Source organism: Malaclemys terrapin, chromosome 7 (genome assembly GCF_027887155.1).
Source record: "Malaclemys terrapin pileata isolate rMalTer1 chromosome 7, rMalTer1.hap1, whole genome shotgun sequence".
Lineage (NCBI taxonomy): Eukaryota > Metazoa > Chordata > Testudines > Emydidae > Malaclemys > Malaclemys terrapin.
The window spans coordinates 78,148,353-78,166,589 of record NC_071511.1 but is presented as its reverse complement, the minus strand read 5'-3'; the positions used below and the strand labels follow the sequence as shown (position 1 = coordinate 78,166,589).

Genomic DNA, 18,237 nt, shown 5'->3' with positions numbered 1-18,237 from the left:
GTCCCTTCCAACCATTCTTTTACAAAAATACATACACACAGCTTAGGAGCAACACTAAGGCCCAATTCTGTAAGTCATACTCGGTGGGGTGGGGGGGGGAGGGAGAACACCTGCTCACATGAGCTGTTGCCTTGAAGTCAGTGGAAATACTCACATAAGTAAATGCTCATCAACATGAGTAAGGGCTCCACAATCTGGATCACAGTAAATTATACAACAAAGATGTTGTGCCACTACATATATGGTTCCACAGAGATATATGAAGTATTTGGTGGCTAATAGTGAAAAGTTAACAGGACCAGAAATGACTTAATTTCATAGTGCAGTTATTGACTGTCAAATGTAAGAAATATCATTAGAAATGGAATTCGTCCTAGCAGTGAGTCTCAAACATCAAGTATAAACCAACGCTTTCAACATTTACAAGAGGCATGAAAATATAAAATCTGATACTGTCGTATTTGCAACAAGCATCAAATATTGACACTGTGATAGTCTCAATTTGTCCCTTGGTTCTATCTGCAATGTTTGTACATCTGAACTTCACTGCAGTTTCATCAGGAAGCTTCTTCTAACTTCTACAAATGCACATGAGAGAGAGAGAACTAATTGTCCACTGACCCCACAAGCAACACTTGAACTAAAATTAGGTATTTCCCTACACTCCTGCCTAGCGAGTGCTTCCCTGCAGTGGCGCCGCCAGCAAGTGTTAAGGGATGAGGTGATCTTTGCCAGACTCACATTGCCTAAGAGTGTAGAGGGATGCAAATCAACAACAGAAAAGAGCAAGAGAAAAGGACACAGCACAGAGAGCTAAAAAGCAGTGAAGGTATATGGATAGTATGATGTGAAGGAAAAGAGAGGGGATAAGAAACAAGTAGATAAAGATGTGGAGGAAGACAGAGAGATGAAGAAAAAAAAGGAGTGTGGGGGAATTACTACTGACAACTACACTGGGGTTAGAGGCAGTGGTACCAATGAGGGGAGGCTGGTGGGAGGGCAAAAGTCCTCCCCATTCCCCACCAAGGTTTTTGCACTTGCTGAAAGTTCCATAGGATCCAGCGCTTGGAAGATGGTGGGGAGGGGCATGGCCTGACCATTTTAAGCTGTGGTCCCAAACTGTATCAATACGGCTGCTGCTGGAGCATTGCTCCGGCTGCCTGATAACACCACCTCTGAAATTTGACCCAGATGCCCTTCCATCTAGACAGAATACATAACTTTGGACACCATGATCTAAATTTACAGAAGTGTACGTAACACACCCACAACCCAGTCGCCAGCAGGCGGGATTGAACATGAGACCTCTGGAGCTTAAAGCGTGAGCCTCTACTGCATGAGCTAAAAGCCAACTGGCTGTTAGTTAAGGCTGTAGATCAGACTCATTTAACTCTATCTAAGTGGTCTCGGTGCCACTAGATGGGACAACACAACACCACACCCAGAAGCTGTGTGGGTTACATACTTCCCCTAGCTGAGGAAGCTCGTCCCAAGCTTTAGAGTTTTCCCAGTTGAAATCCCAGACAAGCCCCTACTTGTAACACCAACAGACCCTGGTTGCCGGGATCAAACTTGGAATCTCTGGGGCTGAACACATGAGTCTCTACCACATGAGCTAAGGCTGTAGAGCCTACTCAATTACCTCTGTCTCTTTAAGTAGTCTCAGTGCCACTAGATAGGCCACAACTCCATACCCACAAAGTGTATGGGTTACATGTACACCAAGTTTGTGCAGTAAAGCAGAGGTTGTTTTGTGTGTGCAAATTCTATATTTGTGCTTATGCATCAGTATTATGTATTTACTGTTGGTCCCAGACAAAATCTGATCACAGGCTTTTGAAAATTTTCAAAAATTGGCCTGATTGTTCATATTAGTAAAATGATAAGCTGTTCATTAGGAATTAAAAATACAAACGTGATATGAGCAGAATTTAGGAATCTAAGATGGAATATGACACTCTCTGCTTTAAGCGACAAAGAGTCCTGTGGCACCTTATAGACTAACAGACGTATTGGAGCATAAGCTTTCCTGGGTGAATATGAAGTAGGTATGCCACAGGACTCTTTGTCGCTTTTTACAGATCCAGACTAACACGGCTACCCCTCTGATACTTAACCTCTGCTTTGTTAGCTGTTTTTCTCTGACAAATACTATTATTGATATCATCACACAATTGTAATGTTAGGGGGGTGTGGCAGATGTAAGAATAAAAACCATAGTAAAACTATTTTAGCTTTCTTTGTAATTTTCAAATACACACACATGCAATGAACAATAGAGAAGTCTAGCCTGTAAAGTGTGTAAGCGGTTCAGGACAGGGTGAAGGGTCCTGGTACACTGGAATATCTAAGACCATGAGAAGTGAGCAGAGAGAGAAGCAAGACCAATACATGAGATACAAAACTGAACTAAATATCTCATATAGTGATCCTAGCCTTATGCCCTTGCTCCTTACCAGAACCCTACCAAGTACTCACTTGTCTTTAGGGATTCCCTGGCATTCCTGAAAGTGTACCAGTAGATTTTTCTAACTTTGTCAGAAAGTGACATTCATTTCAAAATTATTTTTAATGTTTGTTAAAATATTTTTGTATATTTTTAAAAAATCTATAATCACCAACACATGATGAAAATCTAGCAGCGGAGTTGACATGTAAATAACTCCTAATACATGGGCAAACACACGCCTCCATCGTAAGTTACACTACCTCTCCTATAAAGTCCACACCACAGGAAATAGGAGATCCAAAAGTCAGAAGTACCTATAATGTTCTGTATAACAAAGTGTTCCAAAGTATACTGCTGTCTCAGTAGCCACTTCTTCCTCCCTCATGGCCCTTACCCTGATGTAAATACAGATATGTTCCAATTCTTAACTATTTTAAATTAATTTTGTCTTAGTTTAAATACTGCTGATTTTTAAACTCCGCAGCATCCCAGAATTAGTACCAGGATACAGAACCTTTCATCTTTACAGGCCTGATCTTACTGAACAGCTCCCGGGAGTTCCTGAGCTCCCCATTCCCACTGTGCAACATGGTCTCAATTGCAATCCAGTTCAGGTTGCTACTGAATTAAAGTAATTACCATCTGATGGCATTTCAGTGACCTAAGTGAAATAAGGCAGTGGTCTAGAGCCAGTTTCTAGTGAAGGGTCCACATCACCAGAAAGCAGCAGCATTACAACTGACGCTAGTTGTCAGACACAGCAGAGAAGCTGAGGAATGAATGGGCACAGTGACTAAATCTATCCTTTCACTCCTGTTTGTTGTCCCTCAATGTCAGGGTTGAGGCACATTGGCAGAGCAGTCTGGGTAAACTTGTGCCACCACTGCCTATGCTGTGTTTGCAGATGAAAGACTTCAGTCCCTAGATCTGTGCATCCAACACCTTTCATGAGCACTGCATTCATTTATGACAATGTGCACGCATACACACACACACGGGGTGGGGGCACACATTAAGATAAATGATAATTTTATATCTGTAACATGGCATCAAAATGCTGGAATCAAAATATTAAAAACAAATAATAAGTGCTACCCACAACAAGCTGCACAGGGATAGCCACTAATACCATATATGAAGAGTTAAATTAAAAAGATTGTCAGGATCGTAAAGGTAGCAGAATCCTTGACAACCTGTACCGGTGCAGCATTGAGTGAAAGCTGAACCTTTATAATTCCAAGTCTGGTACAGTAGTTGTTTTTAGATTGATGTGACTGTAGAAATAGGTGTTTCCAAAAAAGAACAGCATGGGGTAAAAGGATTCTTTTCCCTCCTCTGAGGTTCAAAAGTCAGTTACAAGAAAAAAGGCTGCTTTCCAAAAATAATATTTTTTTCTAAAAATACCTTTTCTACTGAAGTTGCAAACATTATACTCCCAGTGTCAACATTTGTGTAGTGCAAACTGCTATTTTTTTTCTTAACTCAATATTGAGTTTAATATACCTAAATTAACAACCACGCAGTTGTAAACACAATTCACACATCTCCTGCAAACAATACGGCCTTGTTAGAGACTGAAAAAAAATATTCTAAGCCATGTCGTTCTACTGTATCATATAATTATTTCATTCCACTCTTTTGCTCATTATGTCTCTGGAGATCTGGTCTTTCCTGCATGGCATTGCATTTCCCCCATCTGAATTGCAAATGTATATTTTATATGTTATTATCTACATCAGAAAAAAAAATGAAGAGGCACAGTTTATGAACATGATAATATTTCACGTTTCACTACTGACTCTCACTCTTCATTAAGATCGGCTTTCCAGAATAAACACCCCTAAGTATGTAAAACACTTTAGTAACAGGAAAAGGCTATCAAGGCATCAATCAGATCTGGTTGATTTGAATGGCACCTTCCTTCTTTTTTAAAAAATTAAATCCTTCAATTCACTTTTTCTCCAGAAGCAAACCTAGGTGTCTCTTGAAGTTGTATGAGCTAATCCTGTTAATTTTCTTTCCTATTTTTCATTTTCTGTTTATTGAATGCAATGGCTCTCTTTGAATCCATATTGGCCCTTCATTTTCTAATATTTACATTAAGATCCTTAGCTATCTGCGTCATCACAAGTACAAATGATTTATCTCAATCAACTGTCAGTCCATCTCTTCATTAATTTTAGTAGTTTTTATTAAGACAATTTCAAGTCTCCTCTTTACCAAAGAAAAGAAGGCCAACTAAACTTTTTCCTCATATTAGATTATCAAGAACTGGTATCATGTTTGACAGTCTATACTTCCTTCACAGCAGTCATATTTTTTCTTTGGTACAGTGGCAAATACCACACATGCAGCAATGCAGTTGAAATCTAAAAGTATTTTGTAGTTCACAAATCTATTACCACCTATGAACTTCATGGCTGTAATGGTGGTTTACACCATGGCCGTTCAGAACAACATTGCAACAGCCGGAATAGATTCAGATCCTCTTTTTCCAAAAGTGCTAACCCCTGCCATTTGAACCCAAGTACTAACTCAGACCCCAAATCCTGCAGTTGGATCTGTTCAGATGGATCCTTACATCCACAAAAATCAGATTGCAAGATGAAGGCCTCTGCAATTAGCAATATGAGCATGACACACAGTCAAGCAAGTTCTGATCCCATCCACTAGAGGGCAATGGTTAAACAGAATACATTCAATATACATTTCCAATTTGTATTAGAAAACTCTGCTAGTACAAGGTGGTAGTTTTCCCATTTTATTGCAGCTGTGCCCTGTGAGAATGATTTTCAATGTTTCTTTTACAATATCCACCCCTGCCCCCAAAATATTTTTACTTTTACTTATCTGTGAACTGGATATATTATACCAGATTAGTTAACTGGACATATTCCTTAGTTTGGTTCTTTGCACCCAGAATAATTATTTCACTTTTAAAAGACTGACATAAGATTCAGTGCGGATGAAAGTGAAATGGAAAAGACCTTTTAGGTTAGTTTGTCTATTTTCCTGCCATTTAGTGAAGGATTGCTTCTTACAATATATTCTCTAATGTTGTTCAATCCAGTTTTAAATCACTCAAGCAATGGGGCTTCAACTACTTAAACTGCAGAACAGTCTCCAAGAGGAACAGACCTCACCGTTGGGAACATGGAAGTTCTGTTTTCAGTATCGTCACCCAAATTGCTTTTACACGTTTGATGAAATCTAGCCCTCTTGAGGGGTAGTATGAGGGGTATGCAAAAGCTAAGTGGGACTCAAGTGGAATATCAGAGGTTCTACAATTGACCAATCACACGTGTAAATTTCCATTTAAAGCTTCCCATTGTCACTTACTCTTGAGAGATTTTTCTATCCAGCATCTAATTTACCCCTTTATTCTCATCTCACGATGTTACTGATACATGGCCATCCATTCATGCTGAAATCTAGTAGTGAATCACTCAAAGGATAGGTTAACAAAAGGAAATAAACCCTAGGGCAAACAGAAATTGCAATTTAACCAGTAGATGCTTGCTCTGAAGTAATCCAAAATCCCAATTAAAAAGAATTTACCACTATGGTTTGGTAGCCAGCTGTTTTCGTATTTGCCTCTCTGTCAGTTCTTTATGGATGACTTGGATCTTTCCTTGCTGAAACATCACTTAGAGGCAAAAATGAAAATAAGCTACACAATGTTGGAATAGAGAACTATACATTGAAAATTAAAATGGGGCAGCTTCTGTTTAAAGCTACCCCTTTTATTTTGCATTTTCTTGATGCTCCAACACTGGGAACGGCAACAGGGGAACATAAGAACAATACTGTTGTCACATGTCCTCTGGCTGAAAATTCAAAAGAAAAGTTTAATAACCAAATGAACCCAATCTCCAGTGTCACATAATGGGCAATGTCTTCCCCTGGAACTGGAGACCAGACATTTCACAAATACCTCTGTTTTCACAAAGTCTGAGTTTAGTTATTTAATAAGTAAACAGTCCAAGGGTCCAAGGGATTCTTGATCCTTTCACGAGAAGCCAAGGAAGCTACTTATTTGTGTACTGTTCACACTCTGAAGGACTAAAATCTTATGCTCAAAGCCACAGAATAAATATGAAATGCCAGCTTCACTGACATCAGTTGGAGAACCACAAGATTAATGCTTTATGCTCCTATTCACAAGCTTATCTCTCTCTGCCATATCCAGAGTTAAATTTCAACTTAAATTGTCTAATCAATTTTAAAGCAGTTGTGATTGTCACTACTGCAGCTGAACCAAAATGCCGGCAATTGAGTAGAAACAAATTATATAAAATATATACTTAATTTAGTGTTTTCATTATATTCCCAATTCAGAAATTAGCTATGAATGAAAGAAAGAAAATAGCACTGACGTTTCTGTTGACCATTCATGGCTTTCACTTGTCACTGTTGGAGACAAATGATAGAACTTGGGGAGTGATAAAACCAAGCTGAAAAGACTTGAGAGATGTCTGGGATTGCTTTTGAATTTGTCTCACTACCTAGAAAACAAGCAGCTGAACCATTAGGTCTGAAGTGGTGGAAGAATGAAACAGAAAAATCCTATTGGAACCTCTTGCTGAAAAATGGTGATTGTACATACACAATAACTACATTTTCTGATTTTAATAATATGAGCACCCTTCACTTTTCCCTTAATACTCAAAAGACTGAAGTCCACAGCATGGAGAACTTGCCTACTGATTTTTCATTTAACACACAAAGGCTTTTTAAGTTATCCACAAAGAGACCCTGAAGGTATTCACTTCAATATACATATTTTTAAATATACACAGAAGAAATTTTTTAATTGGAAAAATAAAATAATAGTTGCTTTTGGGCTCTGATATTCACTAACAGTCAAATTAAGCATCTAAAATGAGGCATTAACAATGGAAAGATACTTAACTATTGCATGACTAGCAAGTCCCTATATAATTTGCATATATGTGATACCATTTCCCCACCTTATTTTGCATATAATTCATCATGTGGACAACACATTAAAAATATAGGCTCATGCTGGAAGGCTATGCACCAGACACACTGCAGTGAGACTACTGAGCATTCAGACTCGCTACAGAGTTGATGTGATTTGTATTAGCAATCAAATCATGCTTTCACTCCCATAACTCCATCCCTAATGCAAATAGCTTAGCTTGCATGATATCAGCCACCTCTCACAGTAACTGTGCAGTCTGCTGCACCGTGTAAACATGAAGAATTATCCATCAGTCAAACACATTCACAGAAAACAGTACCTGGAAATGATTGAATACAATGAAATAATGAGCACCTATCAACAAGTAACAAACAAAACAAAAAACCCTACAGCAATAATAAGCATGACTGTTTGTATTCTCAAAGCAAAATGAACTTCTGAAACATTCATTCAATTTCAACGGCACTCTTTAAAGCAGAGGCAATTAAAAGAAGACATAATCATCACTTAAGATGAAATCCTTCTGTGTGGTGGATTCACAAAATACCCATTTGTTGTTTATGGATTACCATGCAAGAAAAGATCAGTGGATATTTTTTAAAATTATCCTCTGCTTGCCCCCTGGACCTACATGTTGTGGTTCTGGTTCTAGGAGGACTGTGGGAGGAATTTTCATATTGATAATTCCCTGGCACATGATTAATGTTCAACCCATAGTTAGTTCCATATCTGCATCTAGGATTTTATGTGTATCTACATATACTAAAAAACTGTAATATCAGAACAGAATTTTCCTGTGAAACACCTTGCCAAATTCAGAGGTAACATAAATAATGGTGACAATTATACATCTCTAAAACAGTAAAAATAAGAGTGTAATTTACATACTAGCTAGAGTTGAACCAGGAAAAGCAACCAACAGAAGGGTGTAAGAAAGTGATAAAAGGGCCCTCTGTGATGTTTTAAACTTTCCTGTTGGCTATTTCCCCTGCTACAATCCCATCCTCATGCCCGATCAGTGTGTAAATTACACCTATTTAACAATATGTAGTGTACATTACAATTTACACCACTTCTGAATCTGGCCTACCATGTGCAGGTCCACTGTCTTATTTGACTTCTTGCTGAAGACATCATTTGCAAGGATAAGGGCAAGTCATCTGGTTCTGAGGTTTTCCTGCTCAAGGGTAAATCTCTGGTAATTTTTGAGTCTTGATGTGAGAAACATGGGTGCAATTTCTTGTGATCTTCCATGAGAAATGTGAGAACAGTATTACATGTTTCCTAAGCTACAATGCAATTTCATAGGATCTTGGAAAACATGTCCTTTAGGGAGCATCAACAAACGACTTGGCGTTCTGGATGACTTATTGTTCAGTTTGTGACTTTAACATTACAGTTTAGATGTGGATATACATGTGACCATCCATCAGTCTGGTGTCTGCATCTAAGGTGTCAGCATCAAATCATTTACTCTGCCCAAGGGATGGAATATCTTTTGCATTTAACATGGCCTGCATTTTGACAAACTTCAAAACAGTGGAATCTCGATTGGTGCGCCCAGTTTCAGTCCAATCACACTTCCTTGCAGAGATCCCCTGGAACCTAGGTATTCAGAAAATACATATCCCTATTTGGAGCAGGAAAAAAAATCTAGAGAAGCCACTTTCCAAGTTGTAAAAGTGAAACAATGTCATGACTCCTCGTCTCTGATCCACTCATGAGAATGGAATTTTGTACATAAAGATTAACTCACATTAATCAAATAGTCAGGTTTGTATGTAGCATATTAAAATGAACAAACAAAAAACCTTAGCCCATAAATAAAACTAGCATTTAGGTGAGGCAATAAAAGCTTGATAAGGCAATCAAACTGAATGATTTTACTGTGGTTACAGGAAGATAATATGCACACTAGATGAAATATAGCCAGGTGCTGAACTTAACTTCCACTTAGGTCCTATTTTGAGGATTTAAATGTGACATAAATGGTGCATAGGTCATTTTGATGGCCCTCTGCACAGGGGTGAATTTCACCCAATATGATAGAGACCTACTCTTTGAACTGGCACATCAGACATTTTTCTTGCATATGATGGTATCCTTCCAATGGACAAAATCATTCTCTACATGGGTTTGTGTTTGTACAGGCAAGAGTGACTAATGAAACTGCAGAATTTTTAAAAGCCAACACTGGTTGTCTAAGGTTCCCGTTGGGTTTCCCAGCCAGGAAATCCATAGCACTTATAAGAACATATACCTATAGGTTGGGAGATAAAGAAACCTAGTTGGAGGCAAATTGGCTACAGAAATAAATTCATTTCACTCAATAGAATGTAAATAACTTTTATCTGGAATCATTTGAACCATAATAAGAGTCGACTCACTGGGGAAAACTTAGTGACTCTTCACAGTATCCCCAAAAAGGCTTACCACCTTTCCCCATTTTTAGGGAGAAGAGGGGTTTTCTCCATCCAAAGGAACAACAAGCTTAACCTGAAGAGAAGAGTTTCTCTTTTGTCTCTTTAGATAGATTACTACCAATGAATAGTCAGACTAGACTAAGGCCAGCTCTAGACTACCACCTACTTTGGTATAACTTACATCATTTCTCCCGCCAACATAGCTAACGGCTCTCATGAAGGTGGATATATTATGCTGACAGTAGAGCTCTCTCCCGTGAGCACAGAGCATCTTCACCAGACGTGCTGCAGCTTCTAGTGTAGACTAGTTCTAATATTCCTGTGCCTAACAGAACTCTTATGGGTGCAAACAGGAGTTTTGTTTTGTTTCGTATTGGGAACTTTTGTGTGGACTCAAAGCAAGATCATTTCTCCTGAGCACTGTCAGATTTGCACTTCAAGGAAGAGCAAGAAATGAAGTAAGAGACTGGACAGAGAAATTCCCTTTGAAAGATTCAAATCCTGACACCACCACTATGAGGGGATGCTGGGCAACAATATTTATTATTTGGTCCAAATTCCGCTTCAGCCCATAAAAGGCATGACCAAAAGGACCAGAGGATCATTTTAGACAGGGCCATCAGTTGGCTCCCTTAGGGCCAAAAGAACTTGCCCTTGGCAGATGAGTTCCCTAAAGAGGTATCCACTATCAGAAATGCTGTAAGTTTGCATTTGGTTAAATTCTCCTCCAAATAAACTGCTCTGCGGGCCACTGGATTACCAGTCTGGGTGATCCCCAATACGTCACAGATGGCCCATTTATTTGACTGGATAGAGGGAATGAGGGCTACTTTCACTCTGCCTGACAAAGCTGATGAGGTCTAACTGCCTTATCTTATCTCCTAGAACTGGAAGGGACCTTGAAAGGTCATCGAGTCCAGCCCCCTGCCTTCACTAGCAGGACCAAGTACTGATTTTGACCCAGATCCCTAAGTGGCCCCCTCAAGGACTGAGCTCACAACCCTGGGTTTAACAGGCCAATGCTCAAACCACTGAGCTATCCCTCCCGCCTTGACTGCTACAAAAACCCTGGCTATCACAGAAGATAAGTTTGGGAGAAAAGAAGAGGGAAGAAATATGTCTTAGAGGTGAGTTCCATTTTTAAGGTCTCACACAGACCTATCTGGACTAGAGAAACTTATATGGTGAAAGGCTGCTCCTGTCCAGCTTCAGTTGTGCTGAGAGGCTTGGAGGTTTTTATACCTCGGCAATGCCTGTGCACTGTGTAAGGCTTCTGGCATGACAGAGTCAGCCTCACCACAAATAAGCACACAGATTTTGTCCCTGAGCATTCTTTGGCCTCTCACCCATTTTTAATTCCTCATTAAAGGAGAAGCCTAATGAAACTGGGAAAACCACAACAGTGAACATTCTAGAAGAAAGATCAAGACTAGGATAGTTAACAGAAGCCTTGAGATAACCTAGTTGGGCTCAAAAATTCTGAGTTCTATTAACCATTCATGCCTGTTCAAGTGGGATGTAAGCAAAAGCTCACTAGTTAGATTTACCTTGACCACTCAGAGAAAGACAATGCTCAGTGCAGTCCGTTGTGGCAAACTGTCAAGTAGGTTTTCAGGGAGTAAAGCTCTGCTATTGTAAATTTCCCTAACTTGCTTGTTTTCCTAAAGTGTCACTGCATATATACTGAACAGGCAATCTGTTATCACACTAAATTGCTTTACTATAAGGTTATGCATCTGGCATGTATGTACATAAAACACCAATACAACAAAAATGATCTCTACTTAAACTTTTTCCTCTCTCTATTCTCCAATAATTTTTGCTCTTTTCCATAAGTGGTACACCAGATGCTACTAACACTGTGCATCAGCATTCAAATCACAAACCAGAAGACTGAGAATTGTTTAGGGGTAAGCTTTCCCTCTGCTATACTGGCACATCTTAAACGTAAAAATCCACTCCAGGATGACTCAGGAACACTGAAAACGGGATCAACAAAATATCCAAATACGCTGGCATGTGGCACCTTGCACTACTCTTACCGACAAAACCAAACATCAACATCACATAGTTGTTGTTACATTGTTTTAAATTCCTAATTCTGTAAATATTTTGCAAATAGCATGTTTCTCTGTGGTTATGTTTCAAAAGCAAGTGCATTCCACAAATGTACAACAATTCAATTTACCATAGAGACACATTTTCCTAAAGATTTAGAAGTATAATTCCTTCTATTTGAAAGAAGAAAAGTCTATCTGCTCCATACAAAGGGTAAAGGATAATTACTTACCTTACAGTAACTGTGGTTCTTCAAGATGACGTAGTCAATAGATCCCACAGTTGGTGCCCATGCACCTTATGAGCACAAAAACAGATTCTTTTGGGTACCATTATCCACTGGGGCCTTGCCATGTTCCTGTGGGAGGGCATAACGGGCAAGGCAGCTGCGACCTTCTTCAGTTTCCTCACAATTTCAAATCTATGTTGCTGAGGACTCCAAAAATCAGGAATGGAGGACAGATCCAGGGATCCACACTGATTAGAACATCTCAAAGAACCACAGTTACTGTAGAACAAGTAACCATTCTCTCTTTCAGTATGTGTCAGCGTTGCTCTCACTCTACATGACAGGCAAGCAGTATCTTCTTCCAGATTGTGGGACTGAGCAGTCATAGTTGATCAATCAAACAAAGATTCCAAACTTGGCATCTGCCCTGGCTGCCATGTCAAGTGCATAAGGTCAGTGGGTTACTCCACATGGCTGCTTTGCAAATCTCCAAGATTGGCACATTTATGAAGCGGGCTGATGATGTTGCCTGTACTTTAGTGGAGAGTGCCTTGAGGTTTGGGGAGAAAGACTCATCACCCAGCTGGTAACAGGTGGAAATGCACTGTGCAATCCACTTTGAGTGTCCCTGGGAAGAGATCACTTGATCTTTCAATACACCTGATATGACCACAAAGAGAAGGGATTAAGTCCTATCTAGGTAAGAGTGTGGAGCTCTGAAGATGTCCAGACGGTGAAGTTTCTTTTTTGGTGGAGAAGAGTGAGGTTTCGGGAATAAGACTGGTAAGGTGTGAGGCTGCTTGGCAATGTACTTTGGGTGTGGTCTTAACACCACTTTGTCCCTGTAAAGTGACTTGTACAGCAGTCCAGCTTAGATCTCGCTGACTCTGTGCTGATGTGATGGCAACTAAGAAGGCTTGCTTGATGGTAAGGCGGTATAATAAACAATCTGACAGAGGTTTAAAACGGGGCTCCGTGAGCCACAGAAGGACCCCACTGAGGTTCCAGGTTGGAGTTGGGCCACTAACTTGGGGGTAGGTCTGAAGAAGATCCTGCAGGTATCTCAATACTAGAACATATGCAAAAATGGAATGTGATTGAACAGGAGTATGATGCACTGGGCAAGGTACCAATGGAGTCAGCTGCCAGGCAGTCTGTTCCTTTTCACTCATCTTCAGTGCCGGATGAGTTTTGGAGGATTTATCCCCCCTTCCCGATGCCTTTCTGCATCTCTCTATGTGAGAGGACATTGTGCTCTCTCTCCTGCCCCTGTGTTCTGGGCATCCTCTTTCTGTGCCCTGCTTTGACATCTGGGGCATCGCCTTCAATGTTGATGGTCTTGATGGGTCCAGTGCTATGGTCAGTGCTGATTATTTACTCAATGTAGACTTCTCCACTAAGGTCTTGGGCATTATCTGCCAGCTCAATGGAGCACTAGATACTGCAGGCTTGACCATTAGAGTATCTTGGAGCCTAGGTCTTCTGCGGCTGACACCACTCTCATAAATCGTTCTAAGAGATGGAGTTTCAGTCTTGCATCTCTGGACTTTCGAATTTGAGTTCAGAACGAGAGGCAAACTGAGAACCTGCTTAGGATGTGGGATTCATCCAGGTAAAACACGCACCTGCTGTGCCTGTCTTTAAGAAAAATTAGTCTGTTTACAGGATAGACAAGGGTTTGGGTTTTCAATCTGCCATCTCAAGGTCCTTCTTGAAGTACAGAGGATCTGTACCAGGATGAGGAAGGGAAGGAGGGGGGGCTGGGTGATCCAGATGAGGATTTTTCAGTCCATGATGTTGAAATTAAAGGCTGTTCTGAAGGTTTTCAGAAATCTAAAATGAGAACAGCTTGCGCGCTTGCACTCCAGTGAGTTGGACATCGCTAGGTGCCGTCTCGCTGCTACAGGCAAAAGGAAAATGACTGGGGGCCACAGCCACTCGCACAGGAACATAAGGAAGCAGAGGGTGTATATATGGCCTGTTGTATTAATTTTGATGGAATTACTGGGCCCAAAGAGTCAAAGGCATTAACATGACGCTGTCACTGTCAAACGCCTTTAAATAAGGTTCGGGATTTGGTATACAGAACCCTCAGCCTGCTTAATACTAAGACAAACACAGTTTAAAAAAATATTTTATTAAAAATACAAAAGAGAAGGAAAAACTGGGAGGAGGAGTTAATTGAGATGGGCTGAAGTTCTTGTTTTTAAAGTCTGATTCTAATTCCTAACTAAAACAGCAAGAGGGGAAAGAAAGAAAAACAGCAAAGAAGAAAATACAGTTTCTGTCTCCGGTATTGATTCTCACTTTCAATCTCACTGCAGGAAGGAACAGGCATGGCTCATGATCTTATTAACCAATCTGAGATGTGGCAAATTAGTACCAGCATTAGGCTGTTTAGGGCACTGCTTTTAACTGCCTCATTGGTCACAGACTAATAGCAGTGTCCAAAATACATAGTCTTGGATGACTCTTATTAGATGGAAGGAAAAAGGAGAGGCACAGGGGCGAGAAGAAATAAGGGGGGGAAAGGAAGAACACAAAGGGAGGTGAGGGAGAGGACGACAAAGTCTCACATCCCAGGTGGTGGTTGGGATTAGCCAGAGCAGGAGGAGATGGCAATATCATCTGGGTCCCTCTCTCTGGCCCAGTCTGGTCAGCATATCTCTCAAGATCAGGTCAATGTAGGCGAAATAGCATCATGTTGGATCGCAGGGTCCCAGATATGTGGGCAGCCATGATCGTAAACCTCACACCTTTCCTTTTCTCTTGTGTCTCAGTCTTGGGTATTGGCAGCCAGCTTCTTGATTCTCACCCCCATCAAATCTTTTTCTTTAAGGATCCCAAAAGGGGAGTGATGGGTGAAACAGCCCATCCCCTCATTATTTTGTTCACTAATTCGGCCTAATTTTTGACACACCAATTTTGATCCATTGATTTTTGGTCCCACGCTTTTCTTGATTACCAGACATGATCTTAACACAACCCTTGAGTTATATCAGTAGGCCTTTTTGTCACTTTCCCTTTTGCACCTTTTCTCATCAACATTTGTTGTTACAGGTTATTGTGACATTTTATGAAATTTAACTCAATTTTTCACAGTTGAGTTCACAAGTAAGGTAAATTTGTTGGCCCAACCAACAAGCCATTGATAGACACTGCTAGCCAAAAGAATCCAGTCTCCCAACCATGAGGCATATGCACTCCATCAGTGGGATCCACACTGACGTATACTCAAAGAACCACCTAGCTTTCACCTTCTATAAATGTTGCTTTCTTCACAAATTCTCTCTGGTAGACTAATAAGAAGCACCCAAGAAATGAAAATACATTAATAAATCCCAGTTAAACCCAAGTCTTACCATATTGTGGACTGACCTCTTTCTAGTTAGTGCTACATTAACAGCAGCCAAAGAGGCAACATATGATCAAATGACTAGTCTGAGAGTAAGGCCAGAATTTTCAGAAGTGACTATGTAAGTTTAGGCTTCCAAATAAATTGCCTGATTTTCAAAAGTGCTGAGCATCTAACTACTTCCACTTACTTTAACAGGTGCTGTTAAATGCTCAGTACTTTTGAAAATTAAGCCACACATTTAGGTGCCTAAATATTGCTCTAGGAGCAGAAGTTAGGCACTCACTTTTTAAAAGCTTGTCCTAAAATTGAAGGCACAGAAAAAAAATTGAATACAGTAAATAATAGACTCCACTTGACCAGATACTATTTGGATTTTATTTTGGCTGACCCGTGGATTCATCCCCAAAAGCAATAGAAAAGAAAACAGGTTTCTCCTATTTCTTTTCAAGAAAAATAAAAAATAAAAGGCATTTTCACATTTATATGATGAAAAATAGCTCCACTGTGAGAAAAATGAAGAACAGAGAAGATAAGGTGATGTGAAGCTGATATTCGGGGATAAGGATAATAATAAAAGGAAAGTTAGTCATATATAACACACTGAGTCTCCCTGTCACAGTAGCAGTCTGAAGAAATATTGACTATGACCTTTCGGCTGTGGCCAAGAAGCACTTAGTATAACTCAAGAAACGTGGGTGCAAAGGTAGCTTTTTTTACTCACCTGATCTTGGGTTGACTGTGTGCCAAGCTGGTCCCCTTGGAACAACTTAAAGTATTCTCTAGACTGCTCTAACTTCTGATGATGTCTAACAACCCACAAGGAGCCACTGCAGCAACAACATCCATACCCCCACACCAGCAATAGCAGAGGAGCCTTTATGCCAGCTCTATGCTACCAGAAGATCTCCCTATACTGGGTTGATTCTTGCAAAGCTAATTGAATTGGCTTCAGGGCCACTTTCTGAAACTGGTATAGTACAAGCAGAACTGATACAGCTCAGGATTGAGGTCACTGTATTTAAAAAGAAACAGGAGTCATTAAGTAACAAGTGGCCTATGGGTTGTCCCATGAAGTTCAAGCCCCATGGACAATGGAGACTTGATCAAAGTAAACACTTTCTAAGGGCTTTAAGAAAACGAGCCAGAAAATGAATAAGAGGAGATATTAACCATTCATGGCAACATGAAAAGCTAAACCTGTATACTCAATAAATTCTGAAAGGAGATTTATAAATCAAAAAGTTGAAATAAATTATTTAGAGATAAGAAGTAAAGAGTGGTTCCTTGTAGAGGAAGAGCGAATATCTAAAACCCTGAAGACAAAGGCTACAGTGCCCTAGGATATTAATAGCTGTTCTGAGAATCACATTAACAAGCACAAACAGAGCTATCAACAGGAGTCTTTTCTGGCAAACTTTCATCAAGAATTAATGGCATCACATTCAAATAATAAATATGCTAGTCTGAGGGAAGAAGAAAATGTTGTCTCCATTCTCAAAAGGATGAGGGACATTACCTATACTCTTTATAAGCAAAAGAGCTTGATAAGGGGAAATCCATTTCTTAAAAAGGACTATCTGTATTTTGGGACGAGGAAGCTCCTTCTGATAAGCAGCAAGGATTTTCAAACACTCGAAAGACCACATATACAAAATGGGCGTCCCAGCTTCATGCAGAAGGTATTTTATTTTATCAGGAACATGGTCAGAGAGGGTTAGAGAAACAGTACCTTTCTCAGGATATTGACTAAATAAAACTACTGTTTATAGAAGGACTGTGCCATCTTTTGTATGAAAGTCTTCTTCCCCATGTTTGTTTTCTCCATTGTTGATACATTTAAAGCCCTGTTTTGAAAGGTCCCCACAAATCAGACCTTTGAGAAGATAGAAAAGTGGTATGTTACAACAGGCAAAAAAAAAAAAAAAAGGGGGGGGGGGGGCAACACAAGACAACAAAAGAAAGGTGAGATTTAGTTCTCAGGAAACCACTTACTATTCCAAAAAGAATTATGATAAGAGGACTCTGAAGTTGCAAGGCCAAGCTTCTAAATGTCAGGAAATGATAGGAAAGTGTCAGGAAATTGCAAATTAAATTTGCATGTGTTAAAGTCAAGTTAACTGCACAATACAATATGATACCTTTCCTTCTACAATCTGAAGTTCATGTAGCTCTGGGCAGGCAAACAGGCCTAGCTGCACAGAGTACCTTACAGGATTGACATCATACATCTCAACTGAGGGAAGCATTTCACTTTAAGTATGTGCTTATATTCCAAATATTTCAGTGTTATACTCTAGTCAATATATGTCAGACTAATAGAATCACATACAGGATGTATAATAACAAAGACTCAGAACTTGGTCAAACCAAAGCAAATTTTCACTATAATACTGGTTCAAAGGTGTTTCTTCTCAAAGACGGCTGTTTCCATGTCAAATTTCAATTTTCTACCCCCAACCAATTTAGCACCAGAGTGATTTAAAAAAAAAAAAAAGGTTTAAATATTTTTAAAATAATTGTCCTACTACCAAAAATGGATGTCATTTTTGCTTAAAGACTCCCAAAATCCTGGGAAATGAACTCCTAATAGAGATCATATACATAAAGCTTGCTTTTATGAATCAGTACCATTGTAAAGCCAATTCATACACTAGATAAAAAAAGGATGCCTACTTACCTCTATAAATCCTGTTAGAAAGATAAACCTTTCTAAATCTTCTCCTGTTTTCCTCTTTATGTTTAATACTACTGTTGTATTTTTCCTAGTGTGATATG

General features: G+C 39.7%; 1 protein-coding gene across 1 annotated transcript in view; it reads right to left on the bottom strand.

Moving 5' to 3' along the window:
- PHYHIPL (phytanoyl-CoA 2-hydroxylase interacting protein like) overlaps window positions 1–18,237 on the bottom strand; it is a 52,974-nt gene that overhangs the window by 16,214 nt on the left and 18,523 nt on the right. The gene's annotated exons all lie outside the window — the stretch shown is intronic.